Below are 12,271 nucleotides of genomic sequence, written 5' to 3' on the forward strand. Positions count from 1 at the left end.
ATAGACAGACTGACAGAGTTACTTTTTCATTTATAATATTAGTAAGAATTTAACCTGTTAACTTTAGCGTCACGAGTTGCGCGTCAATTGTTGCCTTGATGATACATGCTTCGTAGAATTGAGTTTCATTAATAAGTGCCTCTTAGCTATATTGCATAACTTTGTATAAAAGAGTAGGAGTATTATTAGAAATGAAACAAATGTTTTTAATTTAATTTCGTTTATATAGAATTCAGTAAGTAGGTATTCATCTCTACAACTACAGGTATGTAGTGTAGGTAGATATCAGAAAAATGATTTATTTTGGTTATACAATATTATATTATGTTGTTGTCTCTAAGGACTTTATTCGAAAGATATCGCTTACATTACATTAATTTGAAGTACAGTCAGCGACCAGCGTCAAATATGTAGTTCGTGACACCCAAGATAGCCAAAAAATTCGCAACACGTCTTTTTGGCCACTTTAGGCCCAGAACAGACTGTGAAACGCAACAGCAACGAAACTGCAACTTTATGATGATTCTGATGAATGAAACTGAAACTGAAAGTTTCAAACTGGTCGCGTCATGTGTGGTCTCTCAACGGACGCTATGGCAGAAACTTGATGCAACTCAAAAGTAACTAGCAGTTGCAGTTTCGTTGCAGTTACGTTTCACCGTCTGTTCTGGGCCTTAGATGTCACGAACTCTTTGACGCTGACTGTAGGTAAGTGATAATTTACAAATCTTCGATGCAGCACAGTTTTCCATAGCATCCAGTGGTGTCATCCATGATGAAGCCTGGGCATGCACTTTTATCTGTCACACAATAGCCCTGTGCTTGGCAGTGCATCTTGTCTGAAAATATGCATTAATTTGAATTGTTGATCTTTTTACTCTTTCTACTTTACAACATTATCTACCAAAAGAACTTGTGAAGAATAAGATAACGAACGTTAAGAAAAAGAACTGCATTTAATTTTACTGTAGCTTACACTATGGTGGAATTAAATGGTGGAGTAAAAAGGCCTATTCAGACCTAAGCGGTATTCGCTACCGTCTGCGGCAGAGAAAACCCAGTGGGTAATCGGTAATAATACTGTTCAGACCTAAGCGGTATTGCCGCGGTACTTGATACTAAATACCTGAGCGAAACCCGCGCGGTATGTACCTCTACCCACAGCGGCAGCGAATATCGCTCAGGTTTGAATAGGCCTTTAAAGAATAGTTGAGGTGGATATGTTACAGTCAAAACTCATAATCGGTCAAAACCAGTTTAGACTGCAAAAATCAGTCAAAGTGATAAATTTATTGACGGGACTGCTACCATGCACTGGATCTTGGATGTTTTTAATTTACAAATTTGAAATTAGGTTTCAAATTTATAATTAAAAACATCCAACATTCCTTTAAAAAAATGTTTATAAACAAAGGGAAGAAATAAATACTTACAAGCTTCGACAGTAACAGCAACGATGAGCACTAGAAATATAGCAAAAAATTTTGCGAACATATTTACGATTTTTATTATTATTTATTGTAGGTAATATACTCTCACTGGCACTTCACCAACTGATGACTTTGTATACAGTATTATCTATTTAAAGGCTGGACACATTTATAATATTGTAAGGGGAATCCCTGGACCGCTATCTAAACCAAAGAATGACCTGTCTTGTTTACCTTCTTGATAAACCTTATAATACAAGGTGTCTTGTTTATAACCGATCGATGTTAAGGTAAATTCGCCTTTAAAATAAATTGAATAGGTAGTTAAAAATAAAAGAATGTTAGTTATGTAGGTGAGTACCTACTTTTTACCTACCTAACGAGCATTTTTACCCACGTCTTATTTATTTATTGAAATTTTGTTATAAATTATAGCTTATATTTTAATCTGGGTTATAAACAATAATAGGTAGGTACCTACTGTAAAGTTTCAACAAAATCCATTCAGTGATTTTTGCGTGAAAGAGTAACAAACATCCAGACCTCAAGTTTTGGAACATTTCAAGAAAGAGAAATAAAAACAGTTCTGTTAAAAATTTGACGTTATTATGAAAAGAAGTGTTTTTTTTTAAATGCAACTAACCGAACAAGTGTAGTCAAACCTTAATACGAGTATCAATTAGGTACTTGTTAACTGTCGCAAAACGATAACCTGAATGAACTGTTTATCTTTTAACCTTTTATAAAAGGTAAATAATTTGTCAGTCTCGATAAAAAACATTCTTACTTAACTGTCCTTTACATTCAATGTATGTTTGTATGTCTTGGCAGTTCTTATATTTAAGTTTTATATTCAGCCTAATCCTTAGTACCTATTGTGCGTGCGTTCCTATCAATCTTTGTCTCTTTCTTAAAACGAAGTAATTTAAATACCTACATGTTAGTAACATTAAATTTTGTCAAAGTAATACAACAACCATTACCTATACCTACCATAATATAAAGTGTACCTTGAGGTATTTTAGAGATGAAGAAAAAGACGGTTCTAATTTCAAATAACAACAAAATATAATATTTATTTATTAACCCTTCAAGTACCCGCGAATCTAGACACAATAGAAATCAATTGTTGTCATGGTCTTAGGGGTTGATGGGATAGGATAAGGTTAATGCAAAGAAGGTGAAAGATATTTATATTATTCTTTACACATTACTTCGAGAAATCAGAAGCCAATATATTTAATATGAAATTTATTTAAAAAAGCAATTAAGAATCAGTTCCAACAGCACAACATTTTGACTCTCCACCAATACAACATTTTATGCCCAAATCTTCCTGCATCGGACATCGGCCGCTGACTTCCCTGCTGCCACTCGGGCAGTCTTCGAGGCATTGGCCACCGTACACCAGACACGGGATTTCATTGTTAGTGCCCTTGAAATCTGAAAAATATTGCAATTTTTTTTAACATGAATCATAAAAGATACCGTTTGTAGCTGACTCTATGCAGCAGTAGCTGATGACGTAAGTATCGCCGAAACGCACTGGTTTTAAAATTGTTAACTATGAATGGTATTAAAAATACAGAAACTAGTAGTGTTGCGACGACACGTTGTCTGCTGCTGATATATGGAGTCTACGAGATCAAATCTTAATAAGTAGGTACTCTACAGTGGACGTCCTATGGCTGAAATGATGATGATGATGATGACTCTACTTTGAAGGCAATTTACTACAGATGACAGTAAATCTAGCTACACGTGGAGGCATTATAGGTAATTTAAAAAAAAACAAGCTGCACACACACTCTGCGCTCTAAGCTCTACATGACATAATAATTATTAGAAAAACCTTATTAAAGAAAAAAACTAAAAGTCTTTTTACTTACATTTTTTAATATCATCAGCAAAAGTAGCTGCTGACAATCCCACAATCATCGTAAAACAAATGCATTTTACAAGTAACATTTTAATTCCTTTGTCTGCCTTTTGTAACTAACGTTTAGAACGCACTAATTTATTTTAACTGCGTTTTTATATAAGTAGCCTAAAACTAATTGGAATGCAATCGTTTGAAAGATAACATTTATAGTTTCCTTCCTTAATGAGGCCAGTTACCTACAGGTTAAGTAACTGTTTAACAAAAAGTTAAATAATTGTTGTGACTGTTGTGGTTACGGTACTTATTTCATACGTAATTGAAGGCTTTACCACTAATTATGGTGAAATAAACTAACTTTAGCAAGTTACTTAAGTTTTTTTGTGGACTGTCCTAATATTCTCAACACTATTTCAATTTGCAATCAATATTCATATTTGATAATTATAGTAAAAATAACTACTCTGAATCCTAAAAACATTATAAAAATCAATGCTTTTTCTTCAATTTTTTTCGGCCAATGTTATTGACGTGTTGACTAACCTAAATTATTTATGCAAATATTTGTAACTATCTTTACTTGTACGGTTTTCTAAATTAAGTAATTTAGATATTTTAAACATAATATAAAAGGGGCGGAACAGTAAAGACAAATGTTGTAAAATCGGGAAATATTATTCAAACTATTTTCACAAGTAAGTTGCGAGCACAGCTAGTATCCTTATAATACTTTATCGAATAGGACAAACAGAGGACTAAAAAAGTACCCCGTACAAAAGTAGTGTCCTCTGTAGACAAAAAGTCCCTAGTTTGCGTTTATTGCAAAATCGTACCTAATACAACTGCTTATAGCTGACTTAATGATGGTCTGTATTGATAAGTTAAAGGGGAATTACATTGAAACATCACTGACATAATTTTAGCTAAGTATTATTCACCAACTCCTACAAGTTATGACTTTTATGCTCGTTTTATTCTTTTATAAATAAAACTTACTATTACAATAAACTATATAGGTAGATCTTAAGGTTAATATTTTGTAGAATACAGATCATTTATACTGATATTATAAAGCTGAAGAGTTTGTTTGTTTGTTTGCTTGAACGCGCTATTCTCAGGAACTACTACTAGTCTGATTTGTTTTTTTTTTTTGTATTGTGTCCAATATCCATTTATTGAAGAAGGCTTTAGGCTAAATAACATCAACCTATAACCCATAAGGGCGGATCAGTAAAAAAAAGGAACAAAAACGGGAAATATCATTCAAACTATTTTCACGCGTACAAAGTCGCTGGCACAGCTAGTATCACTTAAGTTTAAAGACAGGGATAACGATCTAAATTCACTGTCCTAAGTTTTTGCCAATGCCTTGCTCCTTGTACCCTATTGCACAGTGGGCGAGTCATCATAGTAAGAGCCTCAATCAGTTTCACGTCAGGGGATTTGAAGGCGTTACGACATTAATGTCGTCACTTCATCACGGTAATTGACGAGCTGACTAAGTATACAGGATGACTGGAACTGGACCCGCTATAGGAAATTCTCATGTATTAAACTTACTGGCCTCTATATGCTGTATTAATATTTTTGTGCCTATTTGATTGTCGCCATTTTGGCGCTGTAGGCCAAGTACCTACTGTATGCAGAGGTACGAGTGTCCATGGAACTAAGTGATTTTCTTTCTTGCTTACTCCTATGGTTACTCCATATAATGTACGTCAAAATTAGTTCTCGGGACACTCGTAGTGGCGCTTCAAATTCGCACACAAAATTAGGTGTCATTTGTCTAGCTTGTGTAGAGGTCAGTGCCCAAACTACATCTGTCTAGCTAGGTAAAGTAAGGTCCAATAATTCGCAAACGACCTCATGTACTTACATGGGAATTTTCTATGGCATGTCGAATTCCAGACACCCTGTATAGAGCTGTCAGAACTAGCCTTTTGTGCTCGTCAAATAAGACGTTAAGCCCATGTTTTATAATAAAGTTAAATATCAATTTCAATTTACAGCGAAAACGATCACTGGAGAAAATTATTATCTGTTTTCTTTGTTGTGTCAATTTTCATCTCAGGTTTTCAAGGAAAAATAGTTTCTTCTATTTCCATTAAGTAACTTTAATTATTGGGTTGGTATACTATTACAAACTGTGAAAAGGAAAGTATGCTCTTCATAGGAGGATATAGCAAAATCAAAGTTTAGGAAAAGCGAAATAGGAAATGAAAATTAAGAACAACAAATTGCTTCATAGATCCTAACGAGAAGGAATGTCAGCAAAACAAATCACACAATAACACACCAGAACTACAAACAACTCTAACACCATAAACTCGACAAAAAATGGGTCGTTCTCAACAATTTATTCCGCAACTTCTTCATTTTATGCGAAAACAACAAAAATGACGTTAAATAATTCAAGAACATTTATCCCGGTTCCGTTTGCTTTAACTGAATTAAACTGGAAACTCGTAAATAAGGTTTTTAATTTCCGCACGTCTCGCGGAGCTTGAATTTTTAATGTGTTTTGACAACGCGTTTTAGAGAGTTTTGTTTGGACGATATACTTTCTTGGCGATTTTTGTGTGAAACCATTCTGTTTGCGCGCATAGAAATGGTTGACATGCTTGTGTTTTGTAATCTAGAATTTATTGTCACTTGAATCCTTGAAGCCACTTGTATCGTTTCTGGAAACCTGATGTGGCAAATGTCTGAAATTTTATTGTATTTTTAACAATAAATGATTTTTTTCTCTACTACATTCATGGACATTGGACAATAAGTAGCTCCTGGGGAGTCCCTCGTCTGAGTAGGTCTTAGAGTCAATCTCATGTTTTAAGTTTAAAGTGACTCAGACATCACATTCTGTGTTTGGTCTAGTTAAATTAAGAATCGCGTTCTTAGGATGTTTTAATATCGTGCGGATTTCATCACGGAGGCGGGATTGCCCCGCATGCGTGATCCTTTGTGTTAGGGTCCTAACGAATATTAGTAGAAATGAAATAGCGGACTGTATAAAAATAGGTGCTGTATTCTCGCCAGCCTAATTTACAATTAATTCTTAGAGTACGCGGTATTCGTGCGACGACGGTGGTGTCCAAAGGCGAGTGTGTGACCCGAGCGCAGCCGATGATGACGCTGTCGGCCCGAGGTGACGTTAGTCATCGTACGCCGCCCGCACGTCTCCTCCCGCGCGTTGTTGGGTTCCCAACACTTTGTGTGTCCTTTCATATCAGTATTTTTTTTTATGCATAACAAGGCAGGTATTTGACCGCAATCGCACCTAGTGTTAAGTGAGATGCAGTCTAGGATGGTACATGTTGGGAACCCAACAACGCGCGGGAGGAGACGTGCGGGCGGCGTACAATGACTAACGTCACCTCGGGCCGACAGCGTCATCATCGGCTGCGCTCGGGTCACACACTCGCCTTTGGGACACCACCGTCGACGCACGAGTACCGCGTAGTCTTAGATAATTTTCTGTGATTAGGCTGGCGAGAATTACAGCACCTATTTTTTATACAGTCCACTATTTTATTTCTACTAATATTCGTTAGGACCCTAACAGTACATATCTGCCCTGTAAGTGCCTATTCACTCTCGCCTTGAAAATTTGCACTTATCGAACGTCCCGCGTCGTGGTCCACACATTACAATAAAATTACGAGTACTTGTATGAAAGGGACACTTGCGGGTGTCGCGCATCCGTGAGGAAATTCGCAAGGTTTGACGTATTGACTGTTACACCACGAGTTATTGATAAATAAGGAAACTTTTATACCATTTCCTTTATTGAGAATAAAGCGGGAAACCGCACTCCCTTTAATACCCATTAGGTTTTTGTAAATAGAGGTATTCCCGTAAAAGTATTCCCGTCACTTTCCCCGTTCCCACCCCACATTACTTCTGTTTAGTAGCTAAATAAAATAAATACAGATTACACGGAATGTCCCTGTATAAATATAGCTGTTTCTTTTTGCTTTTTGTAACTCCTAGTTCCTAATGTGTGGGGAGAAATAAAAATTACTAGCCTTTGTTCGCAGCTTCACCCGTCTGAAGTTAAGTTAGTAAAAAATCGTTATAAATTAAATGTTTAATACTAAATTTCATCAAAATCTATTTATTAGTTTACTTGTGAAATGTAGCAAACTTCCTCTCACTAACTTTTACATTTACCACTATAATGTTTTAAGTAAAACTGCCGTTATATGAATAAACCATTATGTAGGTACTTATTAAGTTATAGTCATAATATTTTATTGCATCAATTTGGTATTGTTCTTAATGTTAAAAATAAAACATACACTTAATTTTCGTTTCCTCAAATGTAATCGCAACCTTGCTGCGTTACATTTTGCTCTAAAATCCGTTGTCAAACCTAATTATCAAATCATTTTGGCTATGCGATGATAATCAGTGACGTCACAGGAATGCGAGTGTCAGCTGTCATGTGGCCGATTACAGCTGTGAAATCTAAACGAAGTCAGTCAGTACATAATTAATTATGTGAAGGTAAGTCTGGAGGGGGTAAATACACATTAAAACAAGCGACCTCGCTTATTCTGACAAAAAAGTGTTACGCGGATGGTTTCAGTCTTCATGAGACATCGATTGGAAATGGTTTTCTTTGTATTGTTGTACCTACTCGTAAAATTTGCAACAAAGGTGACTGACTGACTGACTAACTGACTGACTGACTGACATAGTGATCTATCAACGCACAGCCCATACCACTGGACGGATCGGGCTGAAATTTGGCATGCAGGTAGACGTTATGACGTAGGCATCCGCTAAGAAAGAAATTTACGAAACTCCACCCCTAAGGGGGTAAAACGGGATCCACGCGTACAAAGTCGCGGGCGGCCGCTAGTGTGCAACATATAAAAATTGTAGCGTAGAGACCCGTATTTCTGTAAATAAGTTAGTTTTGTGCTAGTTTTGATACTTTTTGCACGTTTAGTCTCTTTCTGTCTCATGCGGACCAGATTCGCACGCATGCCGAAATCCGCATCACAGGCAAAAGGCACTTAACCCAACTTTCATCATCATCATCATCATTTCAGCCACAGGACGTCCACTGCTGAACATAGACCTCCCCCAATGCTTTCCACGTTGATCGATTGGTAGCGGCCTGCGTCCAGCGCCTCCCCGCTACCTTTACGATGTCGTCGGTCCACCTTGTAGGTGGACGTCCCACGCTGCGTTTTCCGGTACGCGGCCTCCATTCCAGCCTAAATTTATTCTCACTTAATAGCCATTTGCCTTAGAGAAGACAAATTCATAACCCCGTTTAATTTAGTAATAGCCAAATTTTGGTCCAAATATCGATGTTTCCGCATAAACAATGTGCCTATGTAACCCGCATTCGTTCACATAAAGGCGAGATAAACTCAACCCTTCTCTGACTGCGTCTAATTTAGTGAAAAGATAACGATCGAGGCGTTCTTGGTGTAAGTTAGAAGCAGGTGCGGTAAACAACCATTCTAGGCCTAGGATGCGAGCCGCGATAAGATTTTATCGCGCCATTTTATCGATTTTACCATACACTTTGTCGTCTAAAATCATCGATAAGTTTTATCACGGTGCGCATCCTGTTAAATGAGACAAGATTGTCGGTGAGCTTCAGAAGGAATATAGGTCGCGGCAACATGGCCAATCAAGCTCAAAGAATAAGAAATAAGCAACACCAGCGCATTTAATAAAGTTCGTCTAGTGATCACATTATTTATAAGCTACTTTTTACGTATTGACAATGTAGGTATTGAAACTGGGGTTTAAAACTGACAAATCAAACACTGAAACATACGGTAATGGTTTTCACCATAAGTTACATTTCACACTAGTAATCTAGGAGCTTCTGCAGTAACGTCAAACGGTGTGCAAAGATAGAAAAGCTAATTGGTTCGCTCATGGGGTCAATTGATGCCACTGGCGAGTGCGTAAGGTCCTGTCACTTGCCAATGGATGGAACTAATGCCCGTATACACAAATATTACTATGAGGTCTCACAGTGCGCGTTGACGCACAGGGTGACACACGAACCAATCACAGAGCTCCATTCAACCTGTGCGTTCGATTTGCTGCTTCACTTACGCAAGCTTCGTTTGTGAATACGGGCGTAATTAATGCACGCAAGATACAGCAAAATGACTATCTTCGGTGACTCTCAAATCCGCTACATCTCACCTCTCGCTCTACACCTCGGCATCCAACGGAGACGTAGTTAAAGCTGAGCGGGGCCACGTAATTGCCACCCTTAGACAAAGATAGCGCCAAAAATGCCGCAAATCTTTGTACTCTAATATAAATAGTATGCGCTGTAATCTGTTTTATTACTGACCCGCTCTTTGGGGCCTGGTTGTTATTCGTAAAACAATTGAAGTTTTTACGGTCGGCCAAAATGAAAATGAACTGCGGGTGTAAAGAGCAGGGTTTTTCCTGTGTGGAAAGTTCGCTCGAGGGAATTGGCCACGTGATTGTGGTTAGCACACGATATCAAGGAGGGTAAAACTTTTTGAGTTTACAGAAAAAACAAATTGGTAAATATTTGGGTGAAAGTACCTTGCCCACAATATTTCAGCTACAATACCGACTACCTATGTCTGTATTTGTGTATACTGAGACTGACGTCACGACCCGATAGCGGATTAACTTTTCCATCTACTGTACAAGGACCAAAATTACTTAACAAGTAAGAATTATATTAGTAGAATAATTATATTATAGAATTATATCATTAGAAGTCCAATTAATTTTAATTTTAGCCACAGCAGCCAAATTAAACTGAAAACAATGACGCAAAGAATATTAAAGTGTACGAGATGTCTTAATATCTGGAATGCCAAATAGACCCTGCCTAACACGGCGTAAGTCAGTTGGTCCTGGAATCGTAGGTACTCCGTGAAAGAAAATAGTAATATACCTACCTAATGCTATTAATCCCAACACTACGAGAACTGCCAAGTCATTTCATGTCCATTTCACAAAAAACCAAATATTACCACATCAATCAATTTATGACTTGCAAAAGTGTGGCTCACTAATAACCTCTGTAGTCAAGTGAAACTGGCTAACTAAATAATATGTTATACAATTATAGAAATAAAGTTAGCTTGCTTATTATTTCAGTGGATTTCTAGTTACTTACCTACTACCTACTAACACTACCAAATGGTACACTCGCGCGATGTTGCTTGCTTAGTGTTGTACCTTTTAAACTTATCGTGGATATCAAGACATTTTATTCAAGGGTTTCTTCGTTGCGGCTAAAAATAAAGATTCATTTGGTTTGCCTATTCATTTGTGATTAGTATTTTTGTTACTGATGTTATACTGTTGTTTACGAGGTTATTCTTCAGTTAAAAGATATATCTGATGATTGAAAAATCAGCCCTGAATTAATTTGTAGGTCACCGAACTATTTACCGCCACCATTGTGCAGAAAACCGTAAAGCAGGATTTAGACTAGCAATAAAACTTGCAGAAGTTGACTTTCACAAGCTGTTTACTACTGCGTAAATAACTGTGGCAAGCCAACTTCTGCAAGATTTACAAAGTGGTGATAGCTAGCGGAAGTCATAGCTAGTGTACACCTCGCATTACATAGTGACAGACAAAGAGACACCAACCTAAACAATAAAATCGTAGCATAAACCTTTCACAAAAAAGCCCATTAAAAAAACGCACAAATATCTCAAATTAGCGGCCGCCCGTGACTTCATACGCGTGGATCCCGTTTTACCCCCTTAGGGGTGGAGTTTCGTAAAATCCTTTCTTAGCGGATGCCTACATCATAACTAATTAGATGTATCTAATTACCTGCATGCTAAACTTCAGTCCGATGCGTCCAGTGATTTATGCTGTGCGTTGTGTTGATAGATCACTGTAAGTCAGTCAGTTAGTCACACCTTTGTATTATTATGTATATTTAGATTAATGTACGTTGAACTGTGGTTGAGGTTTTTATAGCATACGATAACGATTATTCAGCCGTCGATAGCTCATCAACACTAGAGAGTAGAACAAACATCTCTAGAAGTAATATCAGCGCTGTACAAACGCGCAGTCATGTTCAGCCGAAATTGCTGGGATGCTGCCTAAAGCAATACTTTGAGCCAAGCGAAGCAGCTTCGTCTTAAAGCATCCAAATGGTGCTTAAATAAATATCGACTTGGAAATATTTTCACATATTTTGGTAGTTTAGAGAGAGACTTTTTAATGTTCCACAGACTGTTGTTTTTTATAGCTCCCTAAGCCAATTTTGATTCCTAGAAGATTTACCAGTAACGCTAAGCTTAGGCGCAAATCACCAACTTTTAGTTGGCCGACAGTTGGGCCCGATCCTAATTTGTATGAAGAATCGGCCGACAGCAAATCGGTATAATGATGTTGTGGTTGCACCATCTAACTGTGACAAAATTATGTTTTTGTATGGAGTTTGGCAGATTTTTGACGTTTGTTAAAGTTAAAGTAAGATGGTGCAACCCAGCCTTGAAATTACTCGTAGGTAAGGGTATTTAAGGTTGCCATCCGTACGGGTTTCCCCGGACTTGTTCTAGTATAGAGGGTGTCCGGTGAGCGTCCGGATAGGGTTTCATTTGCTGTCCGGGTATAAAAAAATTAAGTCTTAGGCCAATGCCGGGCGAAGTTTTATAAAAACCTGTTTAAATAACCAAAATCCGGGGTCAAATCAAATCAAAATCACGCATCTTGCCATGGTTACCAAATTGTGAAATGTGATTGGAAATCCCGATTTAAGACTTAACGAGGCGATAAAATATAAATCCCCATAAACCGTAATGAGATTGATTGAATTTATTAGAATTTTAAATTTACTTCACCTCCAGCAAAAGCCGCTATAAAATTAATAATTGCCTGCAAATGGTTTAATAAGTACGTACTTGAACTTTATGATGATAAGAATCAAATCACCTCAAAAATCTCACAATACATAGGCGGTAATCACACT

General features: G+C 37.2%; 1 long non-coding RNA gene across 1 annotated transcript; it reads right to left on the reverse strand.

The window, feature by feature from the left end:
• Positions 1-203: 203 nt before the first annotated feature.
• Positions 204-1,626, reverse strand: LOC135085480 (uncharacterized). The gene is made up of 2 exons (XR_010260129.1): positions 1,434-1,626; positions 204-839 (listed from the first exon to the last, which is right to left on the reverse strand). It is a non-coding gene; the product is annotated as an uncharacterized LOC135085480 (long non-coding RNA).
• Between the last annotated feature and the right edge of the window lie 10,645 nt (positions 1,627-12,271).

This window comes from Ostrinia nubilalis, chromosome 2, assembly GCF_963855985.1.
Source record: "Ostrinia nubilalis chromosome 2, ilOstNubi1.1, whole genome shotgun sequence".
Taxonomy (NCBI): domain Eukaryota; kingdom Metazoa; phylum Arthropoda; class Insecta; order Lepidoptera; family Crambidae; genus Ostrinia; species Ostrinia nubilalis.